At 35.5% G+C, this 25727-nt stretch overlaps 1 long non-coding RNA gene across 2 annotated transcripts in view; it reads left to right on the top strand.

Moving 5' to 3' along the window:
* Positions 1-25727, top strand: part of LOC148163549 (uncharacterized) — a 418215-nt gene that overhangs the window by 80840 nt on the left and 311648 nt on the right. The window contains exon 2 of one of the 2 annotated variants that reach the window (XR_015768872.1): positions 23752-23832. This is a non-coding gene — a long non-coding RNA (uncharacterized LOC148163549). The remainder of the gene's footprint in view (positions 1-23751; positions 23833-25727) is intronic. The other variant, XR_015768871.1, reaches the window with a different exon arrangement.

Raw genomic sequence — 25727 nt, 5'->3', positions numbered from 1 at the left:
TCATATTAGGAAGCCTGCATTTTTGTTTGGGAGCCTATTAAAATTTGGTCAAACTTCTTGTCATTGTTTCAGTTCAAAGCTCTTTTGCAAGTAAGGAAAAAATATCTATATTAAAACTGAATCTAAGGGGGGAATACTTTTCTCTATATAAATTGGAATCAAGTTTTGAATAGAAGAATGTAATGAGTTTTAAGTATAAAACCCTGTTATGTCCTGGTGGAGGACACAAAGGGCTAGATTACATAGCTTTAAAAATCAAATAACAGTAAAATACATGACTTTTTGAAGCTCAGCACACTCATACATTTATTTTTCTTACTGTAGACAATAGACATAATTGATGAATCATTAAACTGAAAACATAAACATAGTGAACTTTTCATTTATGAAAGGTAGTAGCACATTGATTTTAATCTTCACACATACTACTCGACACTGAAGAAAAAAATCCCAACGTAATATTTTGACTGACAAAATGGAGGTGGTTTTCCTAAAGTGACCTTACAAGTATTCTGAGGGACACCTGGGTGGCTTAGTTGGTTAAGCATCTGCATGCACATTATTCGTGCAAACCTGTAAGACGGCACTGAAACCTGGTCTGTTTAGCTGTGTACACTGCTCTCTGCACCATGCAGTGGCAGATAGTTTGCTGTCACTATTCACGTGCCAATAATTTTGACCAAATTTTAAATTGATTTGGTTTTCATTTCTAGGAACAAACTAATTGTATGGGTCTCGACTTTGTTAATTTATAGTTTTAAAAACTGCCATCTTGAGATCTTTCACAGTTCCTTCTAAGTTGAATGTTCATTTGAAGTGAAAATAAAAATGTCAACATCAAATGACTCGATTTAATATTAGGTCTCAAGAAAAATATAGGCTGAACTTGCAACCTTTAGAAATCATAAGCCATTAATGCATCACAAAACTGAAAAAGGATTAAAGCCTAATTATTCATTAAATATTTACTACAGTTGAGGGTTTGATTTGATTACCTTATGTCGGTTTCCAGGAAAGATAATACAAGTTTGGATTTATCTGTGCCCTGAGCTACTGGTTATTGTGGATCATTTGTTCTCGGCATGATCTGAACTTGCAGATGTTTGACTTCTCCTCAAGCATTTATGACAAAACAAAGCAGGATTGCTTGCTCACAGAAGTGAGCAATGTGGCATAAAAGTTCTATTTTAAGCTAACGAATTCCACTTGGGACAACAATGCTCTAAGTTGCAGGGAGAACTAAACAGTTGATTCATGAAAGATGGTAATATTTTGAAAATCCTACAAGGGAGAGATTTTTATATTTCTGAGAGACTGTGAAGATGGCCACTCTCCCATTTCATTATTTTTCACTGTTTCAAATTATGCTATTAACACACATACGAAAACTTTCTTGTAATGACAGTAATGATGGGGTGAAAGTTTTTGGTTCTAAAATATCTCTCAATCTCTACCCCCCTTACACACACACACACACACTCACACACACACACACAGTATACATTTGCCATAAATTCTTTTAGCTTTATTCTACCACCACATTGGGCACATTAACACAAGATGTTTTTGCTACACCTTTTTGTGTACAGATAAACAAATATTAGAACCTCTGGAATAATAAAATTGAAGAGAGAAGGGAGAATCCTGTACATCTTGTATGTTTTCTTTATGTATTTCGTGGTTTATAATTAAAGCAGAATGAGAGATACTCATATGATGAATCACTGAATTATGGCATAATGAAATTTACATGCTCTGATCCCCAAGGCAGTGTAATGATATTAATTTTAATAATTCTATTTACATTATGGAACGTTAAAGTAAGGTTCTTGATAGGGTGGATTAGAGGGTTATTGTCCTCTCCCATCAAATACTTTTGTGCACATATTCTCTGTAGATAGATTTTCAGTCATGGAGATATTTTGAAATGGCTGGCAAACCATTATTTTAATGTTTTGCTTAACTTTCCTGGATCCAACACTTTACAGGAAGCTTTATGTTTCTTATTTGTAATAATCATGTTAACATGGGCTTTAATTTTGGCATCTAGGCAGAGATTTGGAAAGCAAAAGAGTAATGGGGGACTTTTGTTATTTGCATGTCTGGAGAATTGACAATCTGTGTCTACTCTGCTGGTTATGACTTAGTATAGTGTAGGTCGTAGTGTAGTGTAAGTTAGCTGTTTTTAGTAATAGAATTGAGACTCAGTGTGTCACAGCTGTATTGCAAGAAATCAGTTACTTATTCATATTACTAAAAGTTGCACAATCAAATCAAATTGGAATAACCTATCAGATCATCATTCTAATTATGCCATTTTCCCTTACATTCAGATATTAGTTTTTGAGTGGGAAATATAATCTTGGAATAGCAGCAGAAACACAAGGAACTGGTCATAATCCTGGCAAGGTACATGAGAAAGTATGGTGCATATGTTAACATCATATGTGTGTACCAGTGTAAAAATTGTAGAATTACTGATACAAGGTATGGAATGGTGGTTCTAAAATTTATATATATATATATGCACACACACAATATATACACACACACATACATATATATAGACACACACAGATGAAATAGATTTTTATAAATATGTGTATATGTATGTATGTGTCACAGATAAAATAGAGAATCAACATTTCTTTTGATCATAGCACTTTTCATTACTAAGCACACTGTATATAAATCTTCTGTTAAAGATTTTGTTACTGTAAGTAAACAGAAAGGGCTATGCCTTGAGTTTTCAGTGACTTATGGAGTGGATGCATTTTGCAAGCCCATTTGAGTAAGTGAACAATGTTTTGATATTCAGTTATTTATTTGCTTAATATCATAGATAATGCAAATTCTATTTGATTGGCTGCATATGATGTAACTATTCCATTTGTTCTTCCAAATTCAGTTTCTGCCTTTCTCTCCTCTGTGCTATGCTCTCGGAAGTTGATCTATATGGACTACATCAGCTTTGGTCTATGGGGAATTCTGGCAGGAGATCTGAGAGAGGAAGGGCGGAGGGTGAAGTCAGGACATTTATTACCCCAACTCACTTTGGTAGCTCTGTCATTGACTGGCTGAATCCTTAAGTGAAGATCATAGCTCTGTCAGGTGGCCATCTACACAAAGTGCTTTCTCTCTTTTTCTCTCTCTCCCTTTCCCTCCCTCCCTCCTTCTCCACCCCTACCCCCTGCTGTTCCCACACCTCCTGCTCCCAGGTTCCATCAACTCATTTCTACTCCCATCTCATTGGGCTGAAAAATGGTGATGGTGCCCAACTAGGCTGATGTTACTAGGTTGAGATCCTACAGTCTCTTGAGGTCTCCCTTAACAATGTCCACACTTTTATAAACAGTTTATTAAACGTTTCCTTAAATTATCCAGTCTAATGTGCCTTTTCTTTCCTGCTGGTGTCTTATCTGATACACTAATCTCAATGAAATAAATTCTGATAATAGAAAATGTTCTGGACATTGCCAAATCTTGTTGATTAATTTAACTATTTTGATATTACTTATGGAATTGGAATTTTTGTTCCAAATAGAGAGTGATGTTTTTATAAAAACCAATTCCCTAATGGCATCTAAAATCAAAGCTCTTTGACAATTTTCATATTGAAGAAGCAAACAATACATGATATTCAGTTGAACTACCATATTATGACCCAATGCTATTAAACATTTAAATGACTTTTCACTCTTGGATGTATATAATAAAAATATTTGAGATTAACAAGGTATTGTTACTCTGCTTGTCTCAGCTTGTGATGTCCATGGCTTCATTCCTTCCTTTTACCCATAGTAGCTTTCTGTGGTTGTTTGAACATGCCAAGCTCATTTTCTGTTCAGGGCCTTTATACTTGTATAGGTATACTTTATACATCTTCTGCGTCTTCCTGCATTTTAGTCCCTCATATTACTCAGGTCTTAACTCAAATGTCACCTTTACAGGGCCTCCTCTGTTCTGTCTAAAATATCCATTCACCACCCATTATACTCTGTATCTTGACCCTGATTCATTTGCTTTCCAGCATATTCACTATCTAAGAATATATTTTGTTATGTTATATTTGTATTTATTTATTATTGGTCTTCACCTTCCGCCAACATAAGCTCCCTAGGAACAAAGATGACATTTTCTTCAGAGGTAGACTAGTCCCTGGTAAGCAATATTTAAAGCAGATTTATTGATATAGTTCATGTATATATATTACATATATATTGTTCTAAGTTGAATGTTCCATTTGAAGTGAAAAAAAAATGTCAGCATTTCCCAATGGGAAAAAGACAGTCTCTTCAACAAATGGTGTTGGGAAAAATGGATAGCAACATGCAAAAGAATGAAACTGGGCCATTTTCTTATACCAAACACAAAAATAAATTCAAAATTGATTAAAGACCTAAATGTGAGACTTGAAACCATAAAAACCCTAGAGGAGAATACAGGCAGTACCTTCTTCAACATTGGCTGTAGCAACTTTTTCTAGATATGTCTCTTGAGGCAAGGGAAACAAAAACAAAAATAAACTATTGGAGCTTCATCAAAATAAGCTTCTTACAGTGAAGGAAACGTTCAACTAAAAGGCAACCAATGGAATGGGAGAAGATATTTGCAAATGACATATCTGATAAAGGGTTAGTATCCAAAATCTGTAAAGAACTTATCAAATTCAACACCCAAAAAATGAATAATCCAATTAAAAAATGGGCAGAAGACATGAATAGACATTTTTCCAAAGGAGACATACAAATGGCTAACAGGCACATGAAAAGGTGTTCAACATCACTGATAATCAGGGAAATACAAATCAAAACTACAATGAGTTATCACCTCACACCTGTCAGAATGGCTAAAATCAACAACACAAGAAACAAGTGCTGGCAAGGATGTGGAGAAAGAGGAAACTTATTGCACTACTGGTAGGAATGCAAACTGGTGCAGCCACTCTGGAAAACAGTATGGAAGTTGCTCAAAAAGTTAAAAATAGAACTAACCCTATGATCAAGCAATTACAGTACTGAATATTTATCCAAAGAATACAAAAATACTAATTCAAAGTGATACCTGCACCTTGACATTTATAGCAGCATTATCAACAATAGCCAAATTAGAGGCACCTCTGGATCCAGTTGAAACATTAAATTGTCTTCTTACTGCTCCACCAGGTTTACATTTTTTTAAACTATCAGTGGCATTTCAAGTCTTCTGAAAGCAGTGTGGCAGTATGTGAGTGGTCCATAGCACAGTACGAGCAGCATCTATTAACAGTTTGCATTGTAGAATGATTTCAGATACTTGAATAAATCAAATCTTTAATTGAGAAAAATAAAATACAATAGCCAAATCATGGAAATAACCAAGTGTTCATTGACTCATGAATGGATAAAGAAAGTGGTAAATGTATATATGCACATAATGGAATATTACTCAACTATTGAAAAGAATGAAATCTTGCCATTTGCAATGACCTGGAAGGAGCTAGAGAGTATATATGTTAAATGAAGTAAGTCAGTCAAATTCTTTCAGAAAAAGGTAAATACCATATGATTTCACTCATATATGGAATATAGGAAACAAAACAAGTGAACCAAGGGGGAAAAAGAGAGGGAGGCAAACCAAGAAACAGACTCTTAACTCTAGAGAACAAACTGATGGTTACCAGAAGGGAGGTGGGTGAGGGGATGGGTGAAATAGGTGGTGGGGATTAAGGAGAGCACTTGCTGAGATGAGCACCAGGTGTTGGATGCAAGTGTTTAATCACTATATTGTACACCTGAAACTAATATTACACTGTATGTTAACTAACTGAAATTTAAATAAAAACTTAAAAAATAAAGTATGCAATTTAAAGCACAGAATTGTGCATCCATTACCACAATCAACTTTAAAACATTTCATTACTTCAAAAAGAAATCATGTACCCCTTAGCTATTTCCTCTCCACTCACCTTCTCAGACCCATAAACCCTAATCTTGTATATATCCAATAGATTTTCCTGTTCTAGATATTTCATATAAATGGAATCATAGAATATGTGGTCTTGGTCTTTTATGACTGACTTCTTACAGTTGGCATAATGTTTTCAAAGTTCATTCATGTTGTAGCATTTATTAGTATTTCATTCCTTTATATGAATAATATTCTATTGTATGGATATACCATATTTTAGTTATTCAGCAGATGATGGACATTTAGGTTTTTCCCATTTATTGGCGATTATGAAAAATACTGCTATGAACATTCACATATATTTGTACATGGGCATATATTTTCATTTCTCTTGAATATATACCTAAGAGTGGCACTGATGGGTCATTTGGTAGCTCTGTGTTTAATTTTTTGAGGAACCACCAGGCTGTTTTCCAAAGTGTCTGCACCATTTTACATGCCTACCAGCAGGGTATAAGGGTTCTGATTTCTCTATTTCCTCCCTAGGCAACACGTTCCATTATCCATCATTTTAATTAGAGCCATTCTAGTAGATGTGAAGGCAACCACTACTTTAGATAAACTCTGTTTATTTTAATTTGAAGTCAAAGTTAAAGTCTTAAATACAATCCTATATTATTTTGCTTGTTTTTTGTTTGTTTTTATTTGTTTTTTAATGAATGCATTGAATTTAGGGACTAATAATTTTTTGGAAATGTTTGAGTAAATACTTTTTGCTTTATCCCATTACCAGGGATCTATGGTGGACTACTGTTATGGAGTACATATTTGTGTCCTTTCGAATTCATATGTTGAAACCCTAATCCCCAATGTGATCATATTTGAAGATGGCACCTTTGGGAGGTGTTTGGGTCATAAAGGTGGGACCCTCTTTCTCTTTCTCTCTCCACCATGTGAGTACGTAGCCCGAAAAAGAGCTCACCAAGACCAAGTCAGCTGACACCTTGATCTTGGACTTCTCACCCTCCAGAACTATGAGAAATTACTATGTTAAGCTACCCAGTCATTGGTATTTTTTTATAGCAGCCTGAACTAAGACAACTACAATGAATTTCTTTTTCTAGAATAATGGTTGTTGTAGAATGGTGTTACTCTAAGTGCTCTATATAATGGGACAATGGATCTCAATTTGGCAATGGGAAACAGAAATTTTATAGTCTCTTTATAATCTAAAAGTACCAGTGAACTTAAAGACAGGGGCAGAAGTTTGTCTGGGGAACAACTTGTGTGTATGGATGTCTGTGTGGTGGGGAGGGTGAGTATTTTCTTGTTGTTAGGAATTATCCCCCAAAAGAAATAAATGTATCAATTTTAGGACATTCTACTTAGGACCCTATTTTTACCCTTTCAAGTACATGCCCTTTGAAGGTATAAGGAGCCTAGTTTCTTTTACAAGGTGATAAGGGGTACAGAATGCATTTTAACGATACAAACTCAAATAAGAAGAGGCACATGTTTAAAAGAGGTATTTCAACAACCTATGGATAAATTACAATCCCAGGGCCAACTCTATTATGATAATAAAAAAAAATTTAGTGAACAATTCCAGTGAAGATTGATAATAAAAAGAATGACAGTTTCTAAGGAGGCAATAAATTGGTACTTTTTTCTTTTATATTTCATGTTTATCAAAAGGATGGCATAAATTTCAAATGCTAGTGATATTTTATAATACAGTGAATTGCCTTCCACAGTTTTCTGTAGCATACACAGGAAATGTGTATTCTCTTTTTTCTCCTTTCTTCTGATAATGATCATAATCTACTTAAGTAAGTGTGATGCAGCTCCTGCAGTAGCAAGAAAAATGTGCTTTCCACTAAAGTTCAATATTGATTGATAACCTCAAAAGGATCACAGAAAAACTGTATACATCATTTATTTTTACTTTCTCTATAAAATCACCTTAATATTTTTATCCACAGTATTTGGGTTGTGCTTGAGGCATTTTAGAATATTTTCATGCAATTTACTTTTGCCAAAAAAGAGAAATTCTGCTTAGTCGTCTTTTGTATATGTATTTTGTAAATTCAAGGCAGTTTCTCTACTCTACCTTCCCTTTCCTTCCTTTCATCCCAGCTCCCATTACTCCTATTAAACTTCTTCTAGTTGGTAGAAAAGACAAAATATATAACAAATAAATATGAACATGTAGATGAAATAAGGGAGGGGATGAACGCTGTGGGAGGGTTTTGAACTGATTAATAACATCTAGTCTGTGTTTTAAAGGTAACACTGTAGCTGCCATGTGAAATCTAGACTGCAGCAGGGCAAATTGTGGAAGCAAGATGACTGGTAGGAGGCTATTGCAATAATTCAGTTGAGAAATAATGATTTTTTTGGACTAGCATGTAGGTAGTGGGGTTAGTGAGAGGAATACATAGAATAGTATATCTTGCGTATAGGAAAAGAGAAAATGAGGAGGTCAAAGATGGCTTATCTGTTGGTGGGGTGCCTTATAATTTTTAATGCTATGGTAAAAAACAAAACAAACAAAACACTGATGTTAATCTATTCTGTGGACAAAGAAAATAATATGGGTAATTTCATACTTATAAAAGATAATCAGAAAAATTAACTCCATGGGTACTTGATAAATGTCAGGTGATGTCCAATGGTTGTTTGATGTTTGTCAAATCACATTAATTTTCACATTTCCCTATATCTTTTCACAGTTTTCTGAAGGAATAATTGAAAACAGATTAAGCATTTTTTGATTAAGTAGGAACTTTATAGAAATTCCACTTTTCTCTCTTACAATTGGTATTTCTGTAGTAGACTATTAGTACATCCTTTGCCAAGAACATAAAGGCTCTAACACATTGAATGCAAGATGATGCAAACCGTTTCATCATGTCCTGAAACAAATTAGCTTTCTGGAAACAGAATTGAATCAAAGCATGTTAAAATGACCAGTAGTTTTAAAAAAATGAAAGAAATGTGTCATTATGTGTAACTGCATCTCTCCTTAAAATTCATAATATAATGGGCTTTTAAACTAGTGGTTAAATTGTCAAATATTTAGAAACTCTCAAGATTTATACAAATTCCATTGTCCATGGAATATTTTGTTGAAGCAAACTTTGCTTTTAATGAATTTGAGATTTAGAAAATGGTGTGAAATCCGGAGTGCTTTCCTTTAGCAATGTTGCTAAATATAACAAATAGTCTTGCTTCTAGACATTTCCAGTCTCTTGCTGCTGACTACTGCATTATTTTGAAAGTTAGAAACTAGACCAAGGATAGAAGTAAGCACGTACAAACTATAAGGTTCAAGTTCTGCCTTGAGGAGTCCAGATAACCAATGTCTGAGTTATTTAGGGTGAGGTCCAGGATTTTACAAAGCTCCCCTCCTGATGTCCTTCATGTAATATCTCACATTGCAGATACTGCTTGCTCTATACCAGGGATCAACAAAGTACAACCCAATGCCTGTTTAATAAATAATATTTTACTAGAATATAGCCACTGACACTCATTTAGAGTTTTGACAAAGACATTATGGCCCACCAAGTCAAGAATGTTTACTTTCTTGCCCTTGAGATAGATAGAGATACCTAACAAGTTTGCTGATCTGTGCTCTATACTATGGATCCAGGTCCCCCTGCTATGCCTCCAGTGTTGTTCCCTCACTACCTTCTCCAGAACTGTGCAGTTGTCCCTTGATTTCACCCCTTGGATGCATGAGCCCCAGACCTAAGATTCAAAAATATGGCTAAGACCAAATAGTGACAAAGTAACAAAAGTAACAAAGGTGTACCAAGCAAGTTAGGATGGTGGTTTATGAGAAGCAGTGACAGCAAGGTAATATTCTGTTTCCTTATTTGAGTGTTGGCTACATAGGTTTGTTTGTTTTCTGAAAATTCATTGAGTTGCACACTTATAAGATATACACATATAACAATTCAATAAAAAGCAAGAACTGTGTATTGAGAACTTGTGCATAAAGAATTATAGAACTGGCAGAGAAACAAATTTTAACCAGGGTTTTATTCCACTTAGTCATGGGCCATGCTTCTCTGTTTGGGATGCTCCTGTCACTTTTTTACTTAGAGGCAACTTTTTAAACTTGATATATTAAATATATATATAAATTGAAGTATACTTTTGCCATATAATACTTTCCTTAGGCACAAGCCGTCCTTCTCTGTTTGGGATGCTCTTCTTTCTCATTCTCCTTAGCTCAGAGTTGGGAGTCCCTCTCAGTTGTACAGAAGCTCCCATAGGTCCTTCCTTTACCCAAATCCAGACTCTTCACTTCCTACTTTTCCCAAAGAGAGGAGGAAACACTTTCCCCTCCATACCTCATAATAATCCCTACAGTAATGTGCTGGTGATCACAATGATGTTAGGCTGTCACATTATTACACAGAATCATTATTTGGTTGTCTTGAATGTCCATTGTGAAAAAAATTTTACTTTACCATGAATGCCTATAAAAGTCCTCCCCTATACAGCAAAGAAAAATACAAAAGAGTTATTGACTTTTACGATGATTTCTTCATGCCCTGAACAGTAGTTGGTTAATGTACACTTTGACAGCTTTAAAATACCAATTTGCCCATAATGAGAAGCTCCCAGATCTGTTGGAAAATTGTCAGTGGAGTGCTTAAACAGATTTAGGAATCAACACTCCATCTTTTGTGATGCATTGCTTCTTGTTTTATGTGAGAACCTATGTCTGGACAACTTTATAGAAAAAATTCTAGGCAGATACCTATTTTAGGGTATAGTACTCAAAACAGTTTTTAACAAGCATCACTGTGTTTGTGTGTAAATTAGTTACTTAGAATCAAATACACTGATGAAAAATATACTTATTTGGCAACTGTGTCCACAGTTTAAACTGAGATAGTTTTCTAGCTTCTACCACTGAAAACTGAAAACTGAAATTACCCTGACAAAGAAACAAATACTTGGGTATACTTAAAATGATAACTATTCACTTTGAGGCTGTCTCCCTTAAGCAACTCTTGGTTCTCCCAAACTTAAGTCCATGGAAATTGGGTCATGAATCTTCAATGATCCTTGCACTCAGAAATGCTCCAGGCACTCTGCCCTTTCCAACCCCTACACTTAGACACACGCACTGTTTATTAAGAAGCTGTTCTCAATCCCTCCTAACTTTCCATCATCCTGCCTTTGTACGGGGAGTCCTGGATTAATCTGTTTTATATGGGGTGCTTCCCAGGGATGTTGCTTCCAGGAATTGTTGGCTGCCCTTACACTTGGGCATAGATAGGGACGTGAGATGGCTCACTGGTCTGTACCCCAAATAGACCTACAGTTTCTCTCTAAACCCAAATAGTGTTTTTGTTTGTTTTTTAAGGGAGTTGGGAAAGCAGGCATTGCTGCTTTAATCTTCATCTCATATCACCTCACCTCTAACAAAGCTGTGAAGTGTTCTTTGTAAATGAGTTTCTTCTGGGCAGGTGGTTTAGAAGGAGAAATATGCTGGTAGATAAACCACTTTTACCTTGAGGGATATGATCCTCATAGGCTGAAGAGCCCTGTTCAGTGTGGACTTAGATTTTAGGCTGATCTGTAAATGATATCTCATTCTGTTATTAATATGACAGCACTGCTTGAGCTCTCCTGATTATTAGCAACCTGTACTAGAGGTGGGTGTGGGGTTGCAAGTAAAAGCATGCATAAACCAGAGTCTCTTGCTCACAAACTACTCTCTGTGTGTCTTCCTAGTCTGAATTCTAGGAGGGCTGTGGTGAGTGACCAGCTGATTGCCCCAGGACTAAGGGATTTTCAGGACGTGGACTTTCGGTGGTAAAACCAGGAGTCCCAGGTCAACAGGAACAGTTGATCATCCCACTGGAGAGATTTGTTTACTTTCTTAAAAACTTTCCCCAAAAGGAGATGCTAAAATCTTTGGGAAAATACAATATAAAGATGTGTTATCATAGAGTTAAACTAACTCTGTCCAGCAGTAATAACATGCGATATCAGCTTTTTCTGTAAAGGGCTTTGAGGGGCCATATGGTTTTCATTGCAACTACTCAGTTCTACCATTATAGTGTGAAAGCAGCCAATACGTAAATTAATGCACATGGCTGTGTTCTTGAGAAAACTTTATTTACAAAAATAGGCCTTGGGCTGGATTTGGCCCACTGGCTATAGTTTGCTTACTCTAGAGCCAAACTCTTCTTATTTTAAAATTGTTTTCTGTATTCTCCATTTATGTTTAAATATATTTAGGTAAATGCAAACATGTGTTACCCTTTAGTTTAAAAGGCTTATCAATATCACTGCCAGGGCGCCTGGGTGGCTCAGTTGGTTAAGCGACTGCCTTTGGCTCAGGTCATGATCCTGGAGTTCTGGGATCGAGTCCCACATCGGGCTCCCTGCTCAGCAGGGAGTCTGCTTCTCCCTCTGACCCTCCGCTCTCTCTCTCTCATTCTCTCTCTCAAATAAAATAAGTAAAATCTTTAAAAAAAAATAAAAAAAATAAAAAAAATATCACTGCCATTGTTACCTATTTATAGATGTGTCATAGAACTTAAAATATTGCAAAGAAAATATAGGAAGATGTAGAACATAGGGTTACCATTAAAAATGATTATATTGGTCTAATCTCTAGGATAATTTGTAGCTCTTATAGTATTCTAATGTATTTATTGATATAAAAGTCTGAGAAGGAAGGAGGATCTGTGAATTGGAGGAGGCTATATTTGCTATATACATCCATATAGCCCGTGGTGTTTGAGTATTTTAATTGTACTCTGTAAATTTGACCTCCCTAGTCAAAGTACACAGAATTCATCGTGAGAAATATTTCCCCAATCCAAGGTGCAGGCAGTGGCACCTTGCAGAACAACAGCTTAGTTGCACATTGTACCCCCTTCCTGCCCTGCTCCAGCCAGGGCCTCAGTGACCCCGTCCTTTTCCTCCTACCTGCTGTGCTTCCTTTTGCTGTATACCTTTTATTTCCTTGATCTTTCCTATTCTTGTAATTTTCTTCTATTTCCTTTTTGGCAAGTGTCTATCTACAAATGGATGAGTAAAGAAAAAATGGTATTACATACAATGGAATAGTATCCAGCCTTAAAAAAGGAAATACTATCTCTGTGACAACATGGATGAACCTTGAGGATATTATGCTAAGTGAAATAAGCCAGTCACAGAAAGACAAATACAGTATGATTTCACTTACATGAGTTATTTAAAAGAGTCAAACTCATGGAATCAGAGAATATAATAGTGGTTGCCAGAGATTTGAGGGTGGGGAATTGGGGAGTTTTTATTCAAAGGGAATAAAGTTTTAATTATGTTAGTTGAATAAGTTCTAGAAATGTCCTGTACGACATAGTGCCTATACTTAATAATTCTATAGTTAATAATACTTATTGTGCACTTCAGAATTTGTTGAGAATAGATCTTACATTAAGTACTCTTACCACAAAACAAAATGAAACCAAACAAAGGGACATAAGGAAATTCTGCAAGGTGTTAGAGATATCTGTTACCTTGATCATGGTGATGGTATCATAAATGTTTGCCTATGTCTGAACTCATCAAATTATACATGTTAAATTTATACAGTTCTTTATATATCAATTATACCTCAGTAAAGCTGTTAAAAAAAGAGAAAAACCTGACCATCCTTAAGATTGTAGTTCTAGTGTTCCTTCTGCAGGACAGTCTTTTCTGAGCTCCCTGACTAGGTCAAACTCCTCATTTTAGATCTATCTTATATCATATTGTTTCTTTTTTTTTTAAGCATTTGTCACAGCTACAGTTTTATAATTTTATGTTTGATACTGTAGTTATTTCACATATATTTGTCTATCGCTCTGTGTTGTAAACTGTAACAAGGCAGGGACTGTATCTGGTTTTCTCACCACTCTATTCCCAGAGTATAGCGTAGTACCTAATATAGTGAGCATTTAATCAGTCATTTGAATAAAGGGATTTTGAATGAAAGAATAAAGAAATGAATTAACATTTAATTTGAAGGAGATAAGAGACAAGATACTTAGGCCATATGCACCCCAATGTTCATAGCAGCAGTGTCCACAGTAGCCAAACTGTGGAATGAACCGAGATGCCCTTCAACAGATGAATGGATAAAGAAGATGTGGTCCATATATACAATGGAATATTACTCAGCCACCAGAAAGGATGAATACCCAACTTTTGCATCAACATGGATGGGCCTGGAGGAGATTATGCTAAGTGAAATAAGTCAAGCAGAGAAAGTCAACTATCATATGGTTTCACTTATTTGTGGAACATAAGGAACAGCATGGAGGACATTAGGAGAAGGAAGGGAAAAATGAAGGGGGGAAATTGGAGGGGGAGATGAACCACGAGAGACGATGGACTCTGAGAAACAAACTGAGGGTTCTAGAGGGGAGGGTGGTGGGGGGATGGGTTAGCCTGGTGATGTGTATTAAGGAGGGCACTTTCTGCATGGAGCACTGGGTGTTATATGCAAACAATAAATCCTGGAACACTACATCAAAAACTAATGATGTAATGTATGGTGACTAACATAACATAATAAATAAAAGATACTTAGGATATAGGAAAATTTACTTTGGTACAATCAGTATTAGAAGGAATTTTGAAAGAATGAATTTTGACATGCGCTTGCCATAAAAACGTTTTAAAAATTTGTGTGGGAGACACCGATGGACAAGATTAGCTTTGCTTTTTAATTATCGTGAACACTAATAGGGAAGCATGCATTAGTATGTAAAATGTTTCAGATCCAAATGAGTTTTTTTTTTTTTTTAGTTTTTATAGTGATAATGATCAGTGGTGTGGAGGATATCAGCCTAACTGAAGTTATTTTTATAGTACTGCATTTTTTGCAGATCAAGATATTGACAATCAGTATTGTAACTTATTTTTTATTTTATTTTTTTTTTTACTTTTCTGGGCCTGCTATTAGCATTGGTTTCTTTGCAGATATGGATATTACATAAAGTATTGCTTTTCTGTAATGGAAGATTGAAGCTGTTTCCATATTCCATATGAAACTGAATTTGGGATTCATTATGGATTATCTATCATTATGTGCATGTGTCAGTTAATGTTCAGAAAGCTGTTTTTCTTTCCTGAGGATTATAGAGAAATAGGGCCAGCAAAATGTGCATCCAATTGATAGAAAACATGAGAGTGCATTTATGAACCATGTTCATAAAGTCACCTCAAAGTTGCTTAAGAACCCCAGCGTAAGATAATCAAAACACCGAAGGGTTTTGCTTGGTTTTCTGTGCTGATGTTTTTAGCGATCATGACATCTATTCAAGTACTTGGATACTGAACTTAAAGTTAAGAAGAGCTAGCTTAAATTTTGTTTTTTAAACCATTAAAAGTCAGTCTAGGCCAGTGGTTCTCACTCTTGGCTACACTTTGGGATCACCTGGGGACCTTCAACAACTGTTGATGCCAGGAACTACCCCCTCAAGATTCTGATCTCATTGATTTGGGATGTGACCTGGGCAGTAGGAGTTTTGAAAACTCCCCAGGTGATTCTAAGGTGCAGCCAAGTTAAAAAACCATTGGTGTAGGGCAATTCAGACTAAGTGGGACTTTAGAGAAATCTTAAAAAAGCAAGCTCTGTATGATGGTGATTTACCTTATTTCTTTGTAACTGCTATTCACAGAGTGTTCCCTAGACTATCAGCATTGACATCACCTGGGAACATGTTAGAAATGTAGAATCTCAGACTTACCAAGTTAGAATCTGCGTTTTAACATGATCTTCAAATGAACATTAACATTTGAGAAATGTTTTTAGCACATTTATTTCTCTATTGCTTTGCTCCTTCCAGTGTTTTCTCAACTTGTTTGTCTTCTATTAGATGGACATCAGATATCACTGGAATGGATTGCCAATCTTTTTTCTAAAAATAGCTCATCATTTATGTTAAGTTCCCTAAATTAGAAGCATCTAAGTCAGAAATTGCCTGTCCACTGTGCACATTCTGAGTTTCTTTGACAATAGAAATTTTAGAACTTCTAGTTCTGAAATAAATTTCCCTTCATATACAATATCCAAAAAATATCTAGTGGCTTTTTTTATTAGTCAGAGTTCCCCTGGTGGTGAGTGTTAGATTATTTATTTAAAGGATTTTAATATGTATTTCAAATTCTGGTCCATTTTCCTGCTGAAGGGTATTTCAGGAATTCATTGACTTTTTGTCCTGAAGACTGATGTTTCAAAGATAGAATGCTTTTGAATGCTTCTAATATTTTATCTTGTTTTGAACCTTCAACAAAGGACATTCTCTAAATACTCAGTGTTAGCTGTGAAGAATGGTTTGGAGCTTTCAGTTACCCTTCACTTACAGGAATAGGGAAATTTGCATCTGTTTGAGTGGATGATTTTGTTATTTAAGTCAATCCAGTAGTAGAACCATTCTGATGCAGCTTTATCCAGCATTACAAATTATAGTTTAATGGACTAGTAATAATACATTGTGAATACTTCTTTTCGTTATTGAATTAATTGTAGAGCAGTTTCTTTTGTGCTGAATCAGTACTTGCCATTAGTACTTATCCCCATCTAAGTTGGCATTTTATCTCCTCCACTCCCTTCCCTTGATGGAGTGCTGTGACCATACTCCATATTGTAAATTGATAGGAATAACATGGAATGAGCTTGCCTGCTATACTACAATGACAAAAATGAATTGGTTCATCATCAGGTATGATGATGTGGTGTCAAATTCCCAACCATGTGGTTTTCTCACACATCTTGTGACATTTTGCAACAGTTGGTTCATTGCTAGTTGTATTTTTTATAATGTAATGCTAGTGGAAATTATTTTCTGTAATTCAAATTTGTCACGCATGATAAGGAGACACAGGGGCTTTTTGGAAAAGGGAAACATTTGGCATAAGTGGGGACTTGCTTAGACTTTCACACTAACCTTTATTAGTGTGAAATAAAGTCAGCATGAACATGAGGAAAGGTTGAACTCCCGCAATAGAGGAATTTTTCATGTAATTGTATAAAATAATACCCTATTCCTAAGTCCCTGACCACTTACATTAAAGGCATATTTCCTGGCTATGTTATGTCCACTGGGAATGAAACTCTCATTCAGTTTCATGATTTTGTGAACCATGGTGTTCATGCTGCCCAGTCTTTTAACAACTTTCTTCTTTTATCATGCCTTAGAATTTTCACTCTTCTGATTTCCACCCATTAAATAACACATGAATTCTTGCCCTCTGTTGGGCTTCTTTGGACTGGTGATTTATTTAGGTACTGGACCTTGACTTTTTAATTTTATTCTAAATGAGGTTTCTGGCACTGTAGCTCCTAGAATCCGCAAGCTAGAACTCCTTGACCTCAGATTCCTATTGGTCTTGAAGGAGGAATTGGACACAATCTCACCCCTACAGATTTTGGATCTTTTGCTTGTCTTGAGTTAATGGCTAAAGCTCAATAACTGAAGGAGTAACATTTGATCTTGGTATGTTTCTTCTTTAGGTAGAGCTCTACCAGGAGCTTTAGATTGCATTCCTGGCCATACTGATGTGAAACACAATGAGATGAACCACTTTTCAGAGTCTTTTTAGACATCCTGAAAGTGATGAACAAGGTGTGAGATGAAAAGGTGAACATGACCTCTGGGGATTTTAAGCTTCATCATGATTTAATGGCAAATCATTATAAATTCCCACACTTGACTCTCCCAATAAACATTCACTTTAAAGGAGATAAATGTTTTTAACTTTTGTAGGTAACTTTTCTAGCTGCCAAAGTCCTTATTTACCTACCCTATTTCACCCTATTCCAGTATGACCCTAGACTTAGGGGAAAGGATTTGGGGTATTCCTATTCAAGTGGGGACCTAGTGGCCCTCAAACTCATGGCTACTTCTTGGAAGCTGGCTTTGGAAGCCACAGTAGGAAAAGGAACTCTTACCATCACATCTGCCTTTAATTTTGGAGATGCTACCTCCGGAAAAGTTAAATCCCTCATGAGGCTGTGATCTGGCCTAGAGTTTATGATGAACTAAAAGCTCAGCTCACATCAGGTCCTGCTGCCTAGGCTAAAGCCAATAGAAGCAACTTCGTATAGTAGCAGGTACATCTGTGCTCATAATTAAAGGATCTAAAAATTCGGAGCCCCTGAGGGCCTCTTTTTTGTTTGTTTGTTTTAAATCTAATATTTAACAGAGCACTTACTGTGCCAAGTCCTATCTTACCCATTTTGCATATATCATCATATTTAATCTTCACAGCTGAGTTGCTTTGTTTACCTTATTTTCTTTGCATATGAAGAGATTCAAGCTTAGAAGGTTTATGTAAGGAGTTAAAAGTTCATCTAGGTTCTACCTGATGGAACCTATTATTTGACCCAAGGGTTGTCTGATTTCAGAGCTCAAGTTCTTAGCCCACTGTATGATTCTGTGCACCATGAAGAGCTAAGGAGGCCTTTTCTCAGATGACATAGGAAGAAAGACCCCTCTTTGAAAAGCTTGCATCAAAATATTTCAGTTGTCCATTACAACATTTTCCAAAACATTGAAGACCACCTGCAGAGATTACTGGTGACAATACACGATCACCTATAACAGTTGCTCCTTGGTCATAGTATCAGGTAACTTGAGAGGCTGCTGTCTATCTTTCTACCCTTAACATGTTCCTGGAATATCATTCATCCAGATCTGGTCTCCAAGCTACCCTGTTCAAATATTGGCAAGATTGTACTAGTGATGGTTGGCACCCTACTGAATATGGCACATTTTATCTTCTGAGACCAAGCTCTGCCATTCTGTTTATCATAAAACCTTCTATTACCACATGAGAAATCAGATATCAATCCCCAGTCATCCTGGTTTTGACATTCTGAGTTCATTATCAGTGATCAATGACTGGAAGTGTACCAATTGGACACTTGGTGTTGAGTGGGCCTTGGGTAACAGCATGGAGTTTCTAGAGCAAGATTTACTTGTTATTGCTCACTGTGCCTCCATTTAGAAAACTTATGCAAATAAGCTCAGATATTCCTGATGTTCCTGAGGGACATTGGGAACTATTGCCTTTTCAGAAGTTACGTCCAATATGAAAAGAGGTAGTTTACAGGGTAAGCTAATAGGTAAAATTACTCATGTCCATGGCTTCTCAGCAAGATGCTCTGTAACCAAATAGAGGCTCTCTCTGATTTTAATTTAGGCCTACCCACATAGAAAGCTGTAGGTACCTTTTCTCCATCCACATATTCTCTCCTTATTCAGGCAAGAGATAACAAACACTTGGCACATTTGCCATGTCTCTCTCTTCTAATATCCAAAAGAATGAGAGCTAATCAATCATAGCACTGTATACCCCTGAACTTGGCTAATAATCTCACATTCTTCACCGAATTCCAAGCAGCTTCCAGCAGTTGATAGGCATTGGCATGTAAGATGAAAACTTTGCCATTCTTTTCCATTTCAGACTGATGACGTAGATTTGGCTGTCTGCTTGGCTCTTTATTTCAGTTTTGCTATCTCTTGGTCTAGTTTCTCTGTTTCACTTGCTGCAGCTCAATATCCTTTCCCTTCCAGACTCCTGCTATACTCTTCATCAAGTGAATTTCAGTAGCCATGCTCCTCTTTCCCAGTTACCTAAAGTTCTAATCAAAGAACTGGTAGCCACTATACATATCTCCCAGAAGAAACAAAACATTATAGTTAAAAAACATCATTTTCATCACCTCATGTTGTGAATATTTTATCAATAAAATGAAAAAGGAAAAGATTCCATGAATTTAGCATGAGAGTAAAAATAAGAGTGAATATCAAAGCTAATCAAAAGAGAAAATGGTTGAGGCCAGCATAATGAAAAGACATGTAAGAATCTTAAGTGTATATTACTAAGTGAAAGCAGCCAATCTTAAGAGGCTACATACTGTAGGATTCCAATTATAGGACAGTTTGAAAAAGGCAAAACTAAGGAGACAGTAAAAAGATCAAGGCCTGCCAGAGGTCAGTGAAGAGGAAGAGGTAAGTAGGAGGAACACTGAGGATTTTTAGAGCAGGGCAACTATTTTGTATGATACTTTAATGGTGGATTCAGAGTGAACCTTAATGTAAACTATGGATTTTGAGTGATAATGATCTATCAATGTAGGCTTATCAATTGTAACAGATGTACTGTTCTTATGGGGTATACTGGTATATGGTATATGTGAGGGAGGCTATGCATGTTTGCAGTTAGGAGGCATATGGGAACTCTCTGTACTTTTTGCTCAGTATTTCTGGCAATCTAGAACTGCTCTAAAAAGTGCAGCCTATTTAAAAGAAATAATAAAATATAACCAGTTTGTATTGCTATACCTAGGAAGACTAGCATAGTTACAGTGATCATACTTTTAGAAATGATTATCTAGACCTATAGCTTATCAAAGGGTTCTTTCCTCATTTGTGAACTCATTTATGGGCAAAGAATAAACATTAGGTTACATTATTCCCAACCTAAGAAGCCATTTATATAGAAATGAGTACTATTTCATAAAATCTTTTCATAAAATATCAGTTAACACAAAATTTACATTATTATTTTTTAATTCATATGCTATAAATATTGGCAGATTGTCTTATTGTTATCTGAGGAATTCAACTGGTCCAGAATTATTTGTGCTTATTTTCTTCAATTTATATTTCTACTTTAGTTGGATTTCCTAGAGAGACTCTACAGTCTCAATGGCCATGTCCTTTCTGATTCATCCCAACTCTTTTAGTTAATTAAATATAGACTTTAAATTTTCATATTTGTATTTGGTAGTTAAAGCAAAATCATATTTTTCATTATCAGTGAGATGGATTTTCATGATAATGAATACAATATTTAAATACTTTCTGTTATCTTTGATCTATAGATGCATTCTTAGACTTAATTGGCTACCAAGTTCTCATCAGTAAAGACATTATAAATATTTTAATGTGGTAGTATACAAAGGCCACTTTGGAAAAGACATAACATTTCATTCATATCATTCAATTAGGAATTTCTCCTCTACACACCTACCCCAAATCCATCCAAGATGATTAATAATTAAAGATTAGGTTTTATCTCCTAAACATTAGCGTCTTCTCTTGTGTATTCTGTGGGCCTCAGATGTTAATAGATATTATATGAAAATATTTTGTCATCAAATATATCTAAGAAATGCTGAGTAAGTAAGTTTCTTTTTTGCAGGATTTTTCAGATCCTTTTATTTGCTAATGTGCAAAATGAATCTCTAAGCCAAAGTAGTGTGGTGTATTTTACCATAGGGTCATTTTTCTTTTTGAAAGAATATCCTGCCGGATGAGTGTACCATGGGATGCATTTTGTAAACTGTTGATCTGAGCATTCAGACAATTAATGCAGATGCCACTTAAATGTTTCACCATTTCTAAGTTATAATGGATTATCTTTGACAATTTTCCATCTGTAATTCTGAATAGCAAAATCTCAGGGAAATTTTCTTCTTCTAAATCTTAATACAGGTAGAAAAGTTCCCAAGTCACTTTCTTACTGATTTTTTCTGAACTTCTGTAAATCATGAATCATAGTAGAAACCTGGCTTATGAAACATAACATATGTTGTATACATATGCCCAGGAGTTGGCATTCTTAACTGACAAAAAATAAACTCACAAAAGGTGGAAGGTTATTAGTATTCTCTCAGTAAGAGGCTATTTGTTTCAGAAATGTTGTCCAATTTACCATAATTGGTTTGCCCTGTTCTACAAAAGGAGAATTTTAGCGTCTTCAACAATACCCTAAAAGCTTGAAAAATGCATACCATAATTTTTACCTGGAAGAATAGCAGATGCATTGTTTTTTTTTTTAATATTTATTTATTTATTTTTAGAGAGAGTAAGAGTGGGAGCAGGGCTATGGGCAAAGGGAGAGGGAGAGAATCCCAAGCAGACTCCCCACTGAACGCAAAGCCCACAGCACAGCTCCATCCCACAACCCTGAGATCATGACCCCAGCAGAAATCAAGAGTCACATGTTCAACCAGCTGAGCCACCCAGGCACCCTGCAGATGTGTTATTAATAATATTATGGGAAACTCTAATGTTTCCCACTATAAACTTCAGAAAAGGGATTCTGAAGTTAAGCTATTAAAATCTACCCCAAAAGTGATGTGATCAGATATCATTTGTGAGAGGGAAATAAGGTTTTAGATGGAAGGAAAATAGGAATTTAATCACTACCTTAAGAGAGAATATTTTAAGTGAATATTTTGTTTTTGTTGATATATTATAAAAATTCCAAGATAAAATTTTACCTCTTCTTAAAAAATGGGTTAAATATCCTAACTACCCACTAAATGTTTTATGTTATACTTGTCTCTTATCACAACTTGATACAGAATAAACACTGGAGCATTTAAACACCTAATTAATATATATATTTTACTCTTGCTCTAATCTATCACCTTAATGAATGATATTCATAGTTCCAGAGTTTGCCAATGGAATGAGTACATAGTGCTAGAATATGTTTGAGAGAAGGAAAGTGAAATAAAAGTAATCTGAAGGAAAGAGTTCTGTAACTGTACATTTGTATTCAGGCATACAGATAGTCTCTTTCTACTTATGTTTTATAGAAACATTACAAAATAAGAATGAAACTGAATGAAAAGACCACTCTGGGTAATTTTTTTTTTTAGCTTGCAAATGACTTGAGAAGAGTAATATATCTTCCACTTAAATATCAATTAAACACAATTGAACCACCTGCATGTATGAGTTATTAGGCTTTGAAATATATGTATGTTATCCCATTTAACCCTATGTTGAGTAGTTATAATATTCCTTTTAAAGACTAGAAAACTAAAGACAAGAGATATTCAATAAATTTCCCTTGTTTTATAGCTATATAAAATACCACTTTTTTTGGACAGCTGTGGTAGATGAATCCTCATGGCTAGCATTTTTTTTTTTTTTTTGCTTCCAGAATCCCTTTTTTCTCTATAGCACACTTTTCAATTATACTGTAATGTAGTTGGAGTAAAAAGACAAATCATTTATTTCTTCATCAAGCACTAATTATTCCCCAAAAGCTTAGCATTGTTTTGGGTAATTTTGGGGAATTGCAAATGAAGACAATGGTGACCTATTTCTGTAGGTCAAATAGGTACCTATTCTACCAGCAATGCCCAACTGCCTTTGATAATTTCCTATTGATTGTTTCCCAAAATGTTAAAAAATCCATCCCACCTCTCTTTTGCAGTTTTGGTGACAGTGACAAAGAATGGTACGTAATTAGTCAGTGGCTAACTGTTATAATGACTCCCAACTCTTGTGGCTTAACACAATATAATACAAATTCATTTCTTACTTGTGGCAGTGTGCAAAGCAAGTTGGAGGGGATTGTGGGGAGAGAGGCGCATAGGAGACACTCTGCTTCAGTCACGCAGGATCTCAGTGTCTCTCTATTTGTGGTATTATGGTCTATACATGATCTGTAAAACTGAGGAGAAAGGATGATGCAAAAAAAGATTTTTCTGGGGCTAATTTTCATCCGTGTACCATTTGTTGGACTGTAATTGCATGGCCCTGATATAAAGGCATAGGGGTTGGAAAATGTATATTAGCTGTGTTCCCAGTAGGAAAATAGAATGATTCTGTAAATACAAAAAATTGTCTTTGCCCCAAGTACTTTTGCCCCCTTGTTAATTTAAGAGGTTTGATTAACAGAAAGTAAGCCTAAAATGCAGATCAAAAATTAGTGTTCTAGGGTGTATGCGGGCATGGAGAAATCTTGGGCTTTTCATCTGTAAAAAATCCATATACTCAATTTTCTTCTCTCATATCCCCATGTCGACTGATACTTCATTTCTTACAGAATCTGAGCAGAGGTGGAGAGAATTTGCATTTATGTTTGGCCTCCCACAGTTCCCTGGAATGCACTTCAAGACTGAGGTTTGTAAGTATTCAGGGATCCTCTCAACTCTGTCTTAGGGAAAGTGATAGATGTATCCATTGATGCTGTCTCTTTTTCATTTACTCACTGAGTTTTTAAAAAATATGTTTGATGTCTACTATGTACTAAGCATTAAGGCTGAAGGGTGTGTGTGTGTGTGTGTGTGTGTGTGTGTGTGTGTGTGTGTGTGTGTACACAAACAGTGGTCAAAATGGACATGGCCCGTGCCCTCTTGGAACTTACAGCTTAGTTAATGGGGCACAGAGAGGGGCTATATTAAAGCTGACATGAAAGGAGAATACTTCTAAAAGCTGATACATATTATGAAGGAAATTACTGAGGTCTCTGCAGTATATTACAAGAGGGTTTATCCAAATCTTGGATGACTTTGGAGAGCCGAAGAGTAAGTGAGAGTTAACTAGGAAAGTGGGAAAGGGGTCCTGAGCAGAGGACATACTCTCCCCACTCCCATTCCCAATACAAATGACTTGGGTGCCTCCACTTACCACTTTCTGTGAGACCACAGACTCTGCAGCAGCAATCATGTAGATTATCTACCAGTGTCACAGAATAGAGAAAATCATGTGAACCTTCTCTGGAGTCTCCAAAGAGAGAAAAAACTAATCACTGTTGATGAATAGGAATCTTTTTTTCTCCTATGAGTATAACACATTTACTTTCTTGATCTGGAAGTTAAACCCTGTTTAGATTGGGCTTCCCTGTGGACTTTCTGACCGTGTAAATCTTCTAGTATCCCTTTTCTGTTCACTCCTAAATAGAACTTTTTGCACATTTTACAAGAAATGATATGAATAAGACATCAATATAGTTCTATTAATGTTTAACTAGGAAATAATTCTAGAAATAAATGGTGTAGGTGTTCATTGAAGTGTCATAAAATGCTTCAAACAATGAAGAAGGAAGTGAGTTCTGGAGTAAGTGCATCGATCCTATGGTAGTCAAGGCCAACACTTTACAGATAGGAAAGGAAAATTGTAATTATGTTTCAGGAAAGCTGTAGCCAGTTGGTGTGGAGCTGGCTAATCATGATGCCAACTAGAAGTTAAGAATTGATTAGTGATTTGAAGAATTGCTTTTAATTTTTGTTTTATTTGTAGAAAATTAAAAATTTATATCCTTCAAGCAATGATTAACCTGATTACAGGTATTAATAGCCAAAATACCATATTGATTTTATTTCCAGCTCTGAGCTATAAGAATGTAATTTTCTAGCAGGCTTATAAAATTCAAGCAACAGTTGAAATTATAATGGACACTAATGACATGTAATCAAGGCTGAGCCTTTTAGCTAAATAAACAATTTTAATTCGTGTTTGAAGTGTAAACAGAATGTAATTCATGAATTTTATTTGTTCCCTACTTAGATACTAGCTGACATTTTGTCTTTATCCTGGCCATTAGTATGGTGAAAATGTTTCTAATTTTTTTTTGTTATGAAGGGATCTTTCTTTTAAAATCACTCATAACTCATTGAAATATTTTATTTGACAGGAAAACTGCAACTCGAATACCAAGCAATGTTTTTAAAACCTTCAAAGTAAAAGATAAAACAGTGTTCCATTCAGCAAATATAATATCAAGCCCAGAGATTAGAAAATTCACTTCACCCACTGTGTTTTGGGGTAGAGCATGAATAACCCATCAACCAAGGGCTTTAGGAAACATATTTTCCTCTAGAGTGAGTGACTGTCATTTTGTATCACAATATATTAGAATCTTTCCTGTATCCATGACACCAGATGAACTTCCTTGGTTGTACCAAATATCAAGAATTTGATTCACTATCCTTCTGAGGAATTCTACATAAATATGACTCTTTATGTTGTAAATAACAAAACACTCTATTCATGGTGGCATAAACAATAGTTATTTTATTG

Source organism: Eumetopias jubatus, unplaced genomic scaffold (genome assembly GCF_037043125.1).
Source record: "Eumetopias jubatus isolate StellerSeaLion01/CBP00866 unplaced genomic scaffold, mEumJub1_p1.0 scaffold_9, whole genome shotgun sequence".
Classification (NCBI taxonomy): Eukaryota; Metazoa; Chordata; class Mammalia; order Carnivora; family Otariidae; genus Eumetopias; species Eumetopias jubatus.
This window is presented reverse-complemented; position numbering and strand designations above follow the sequence as displayed.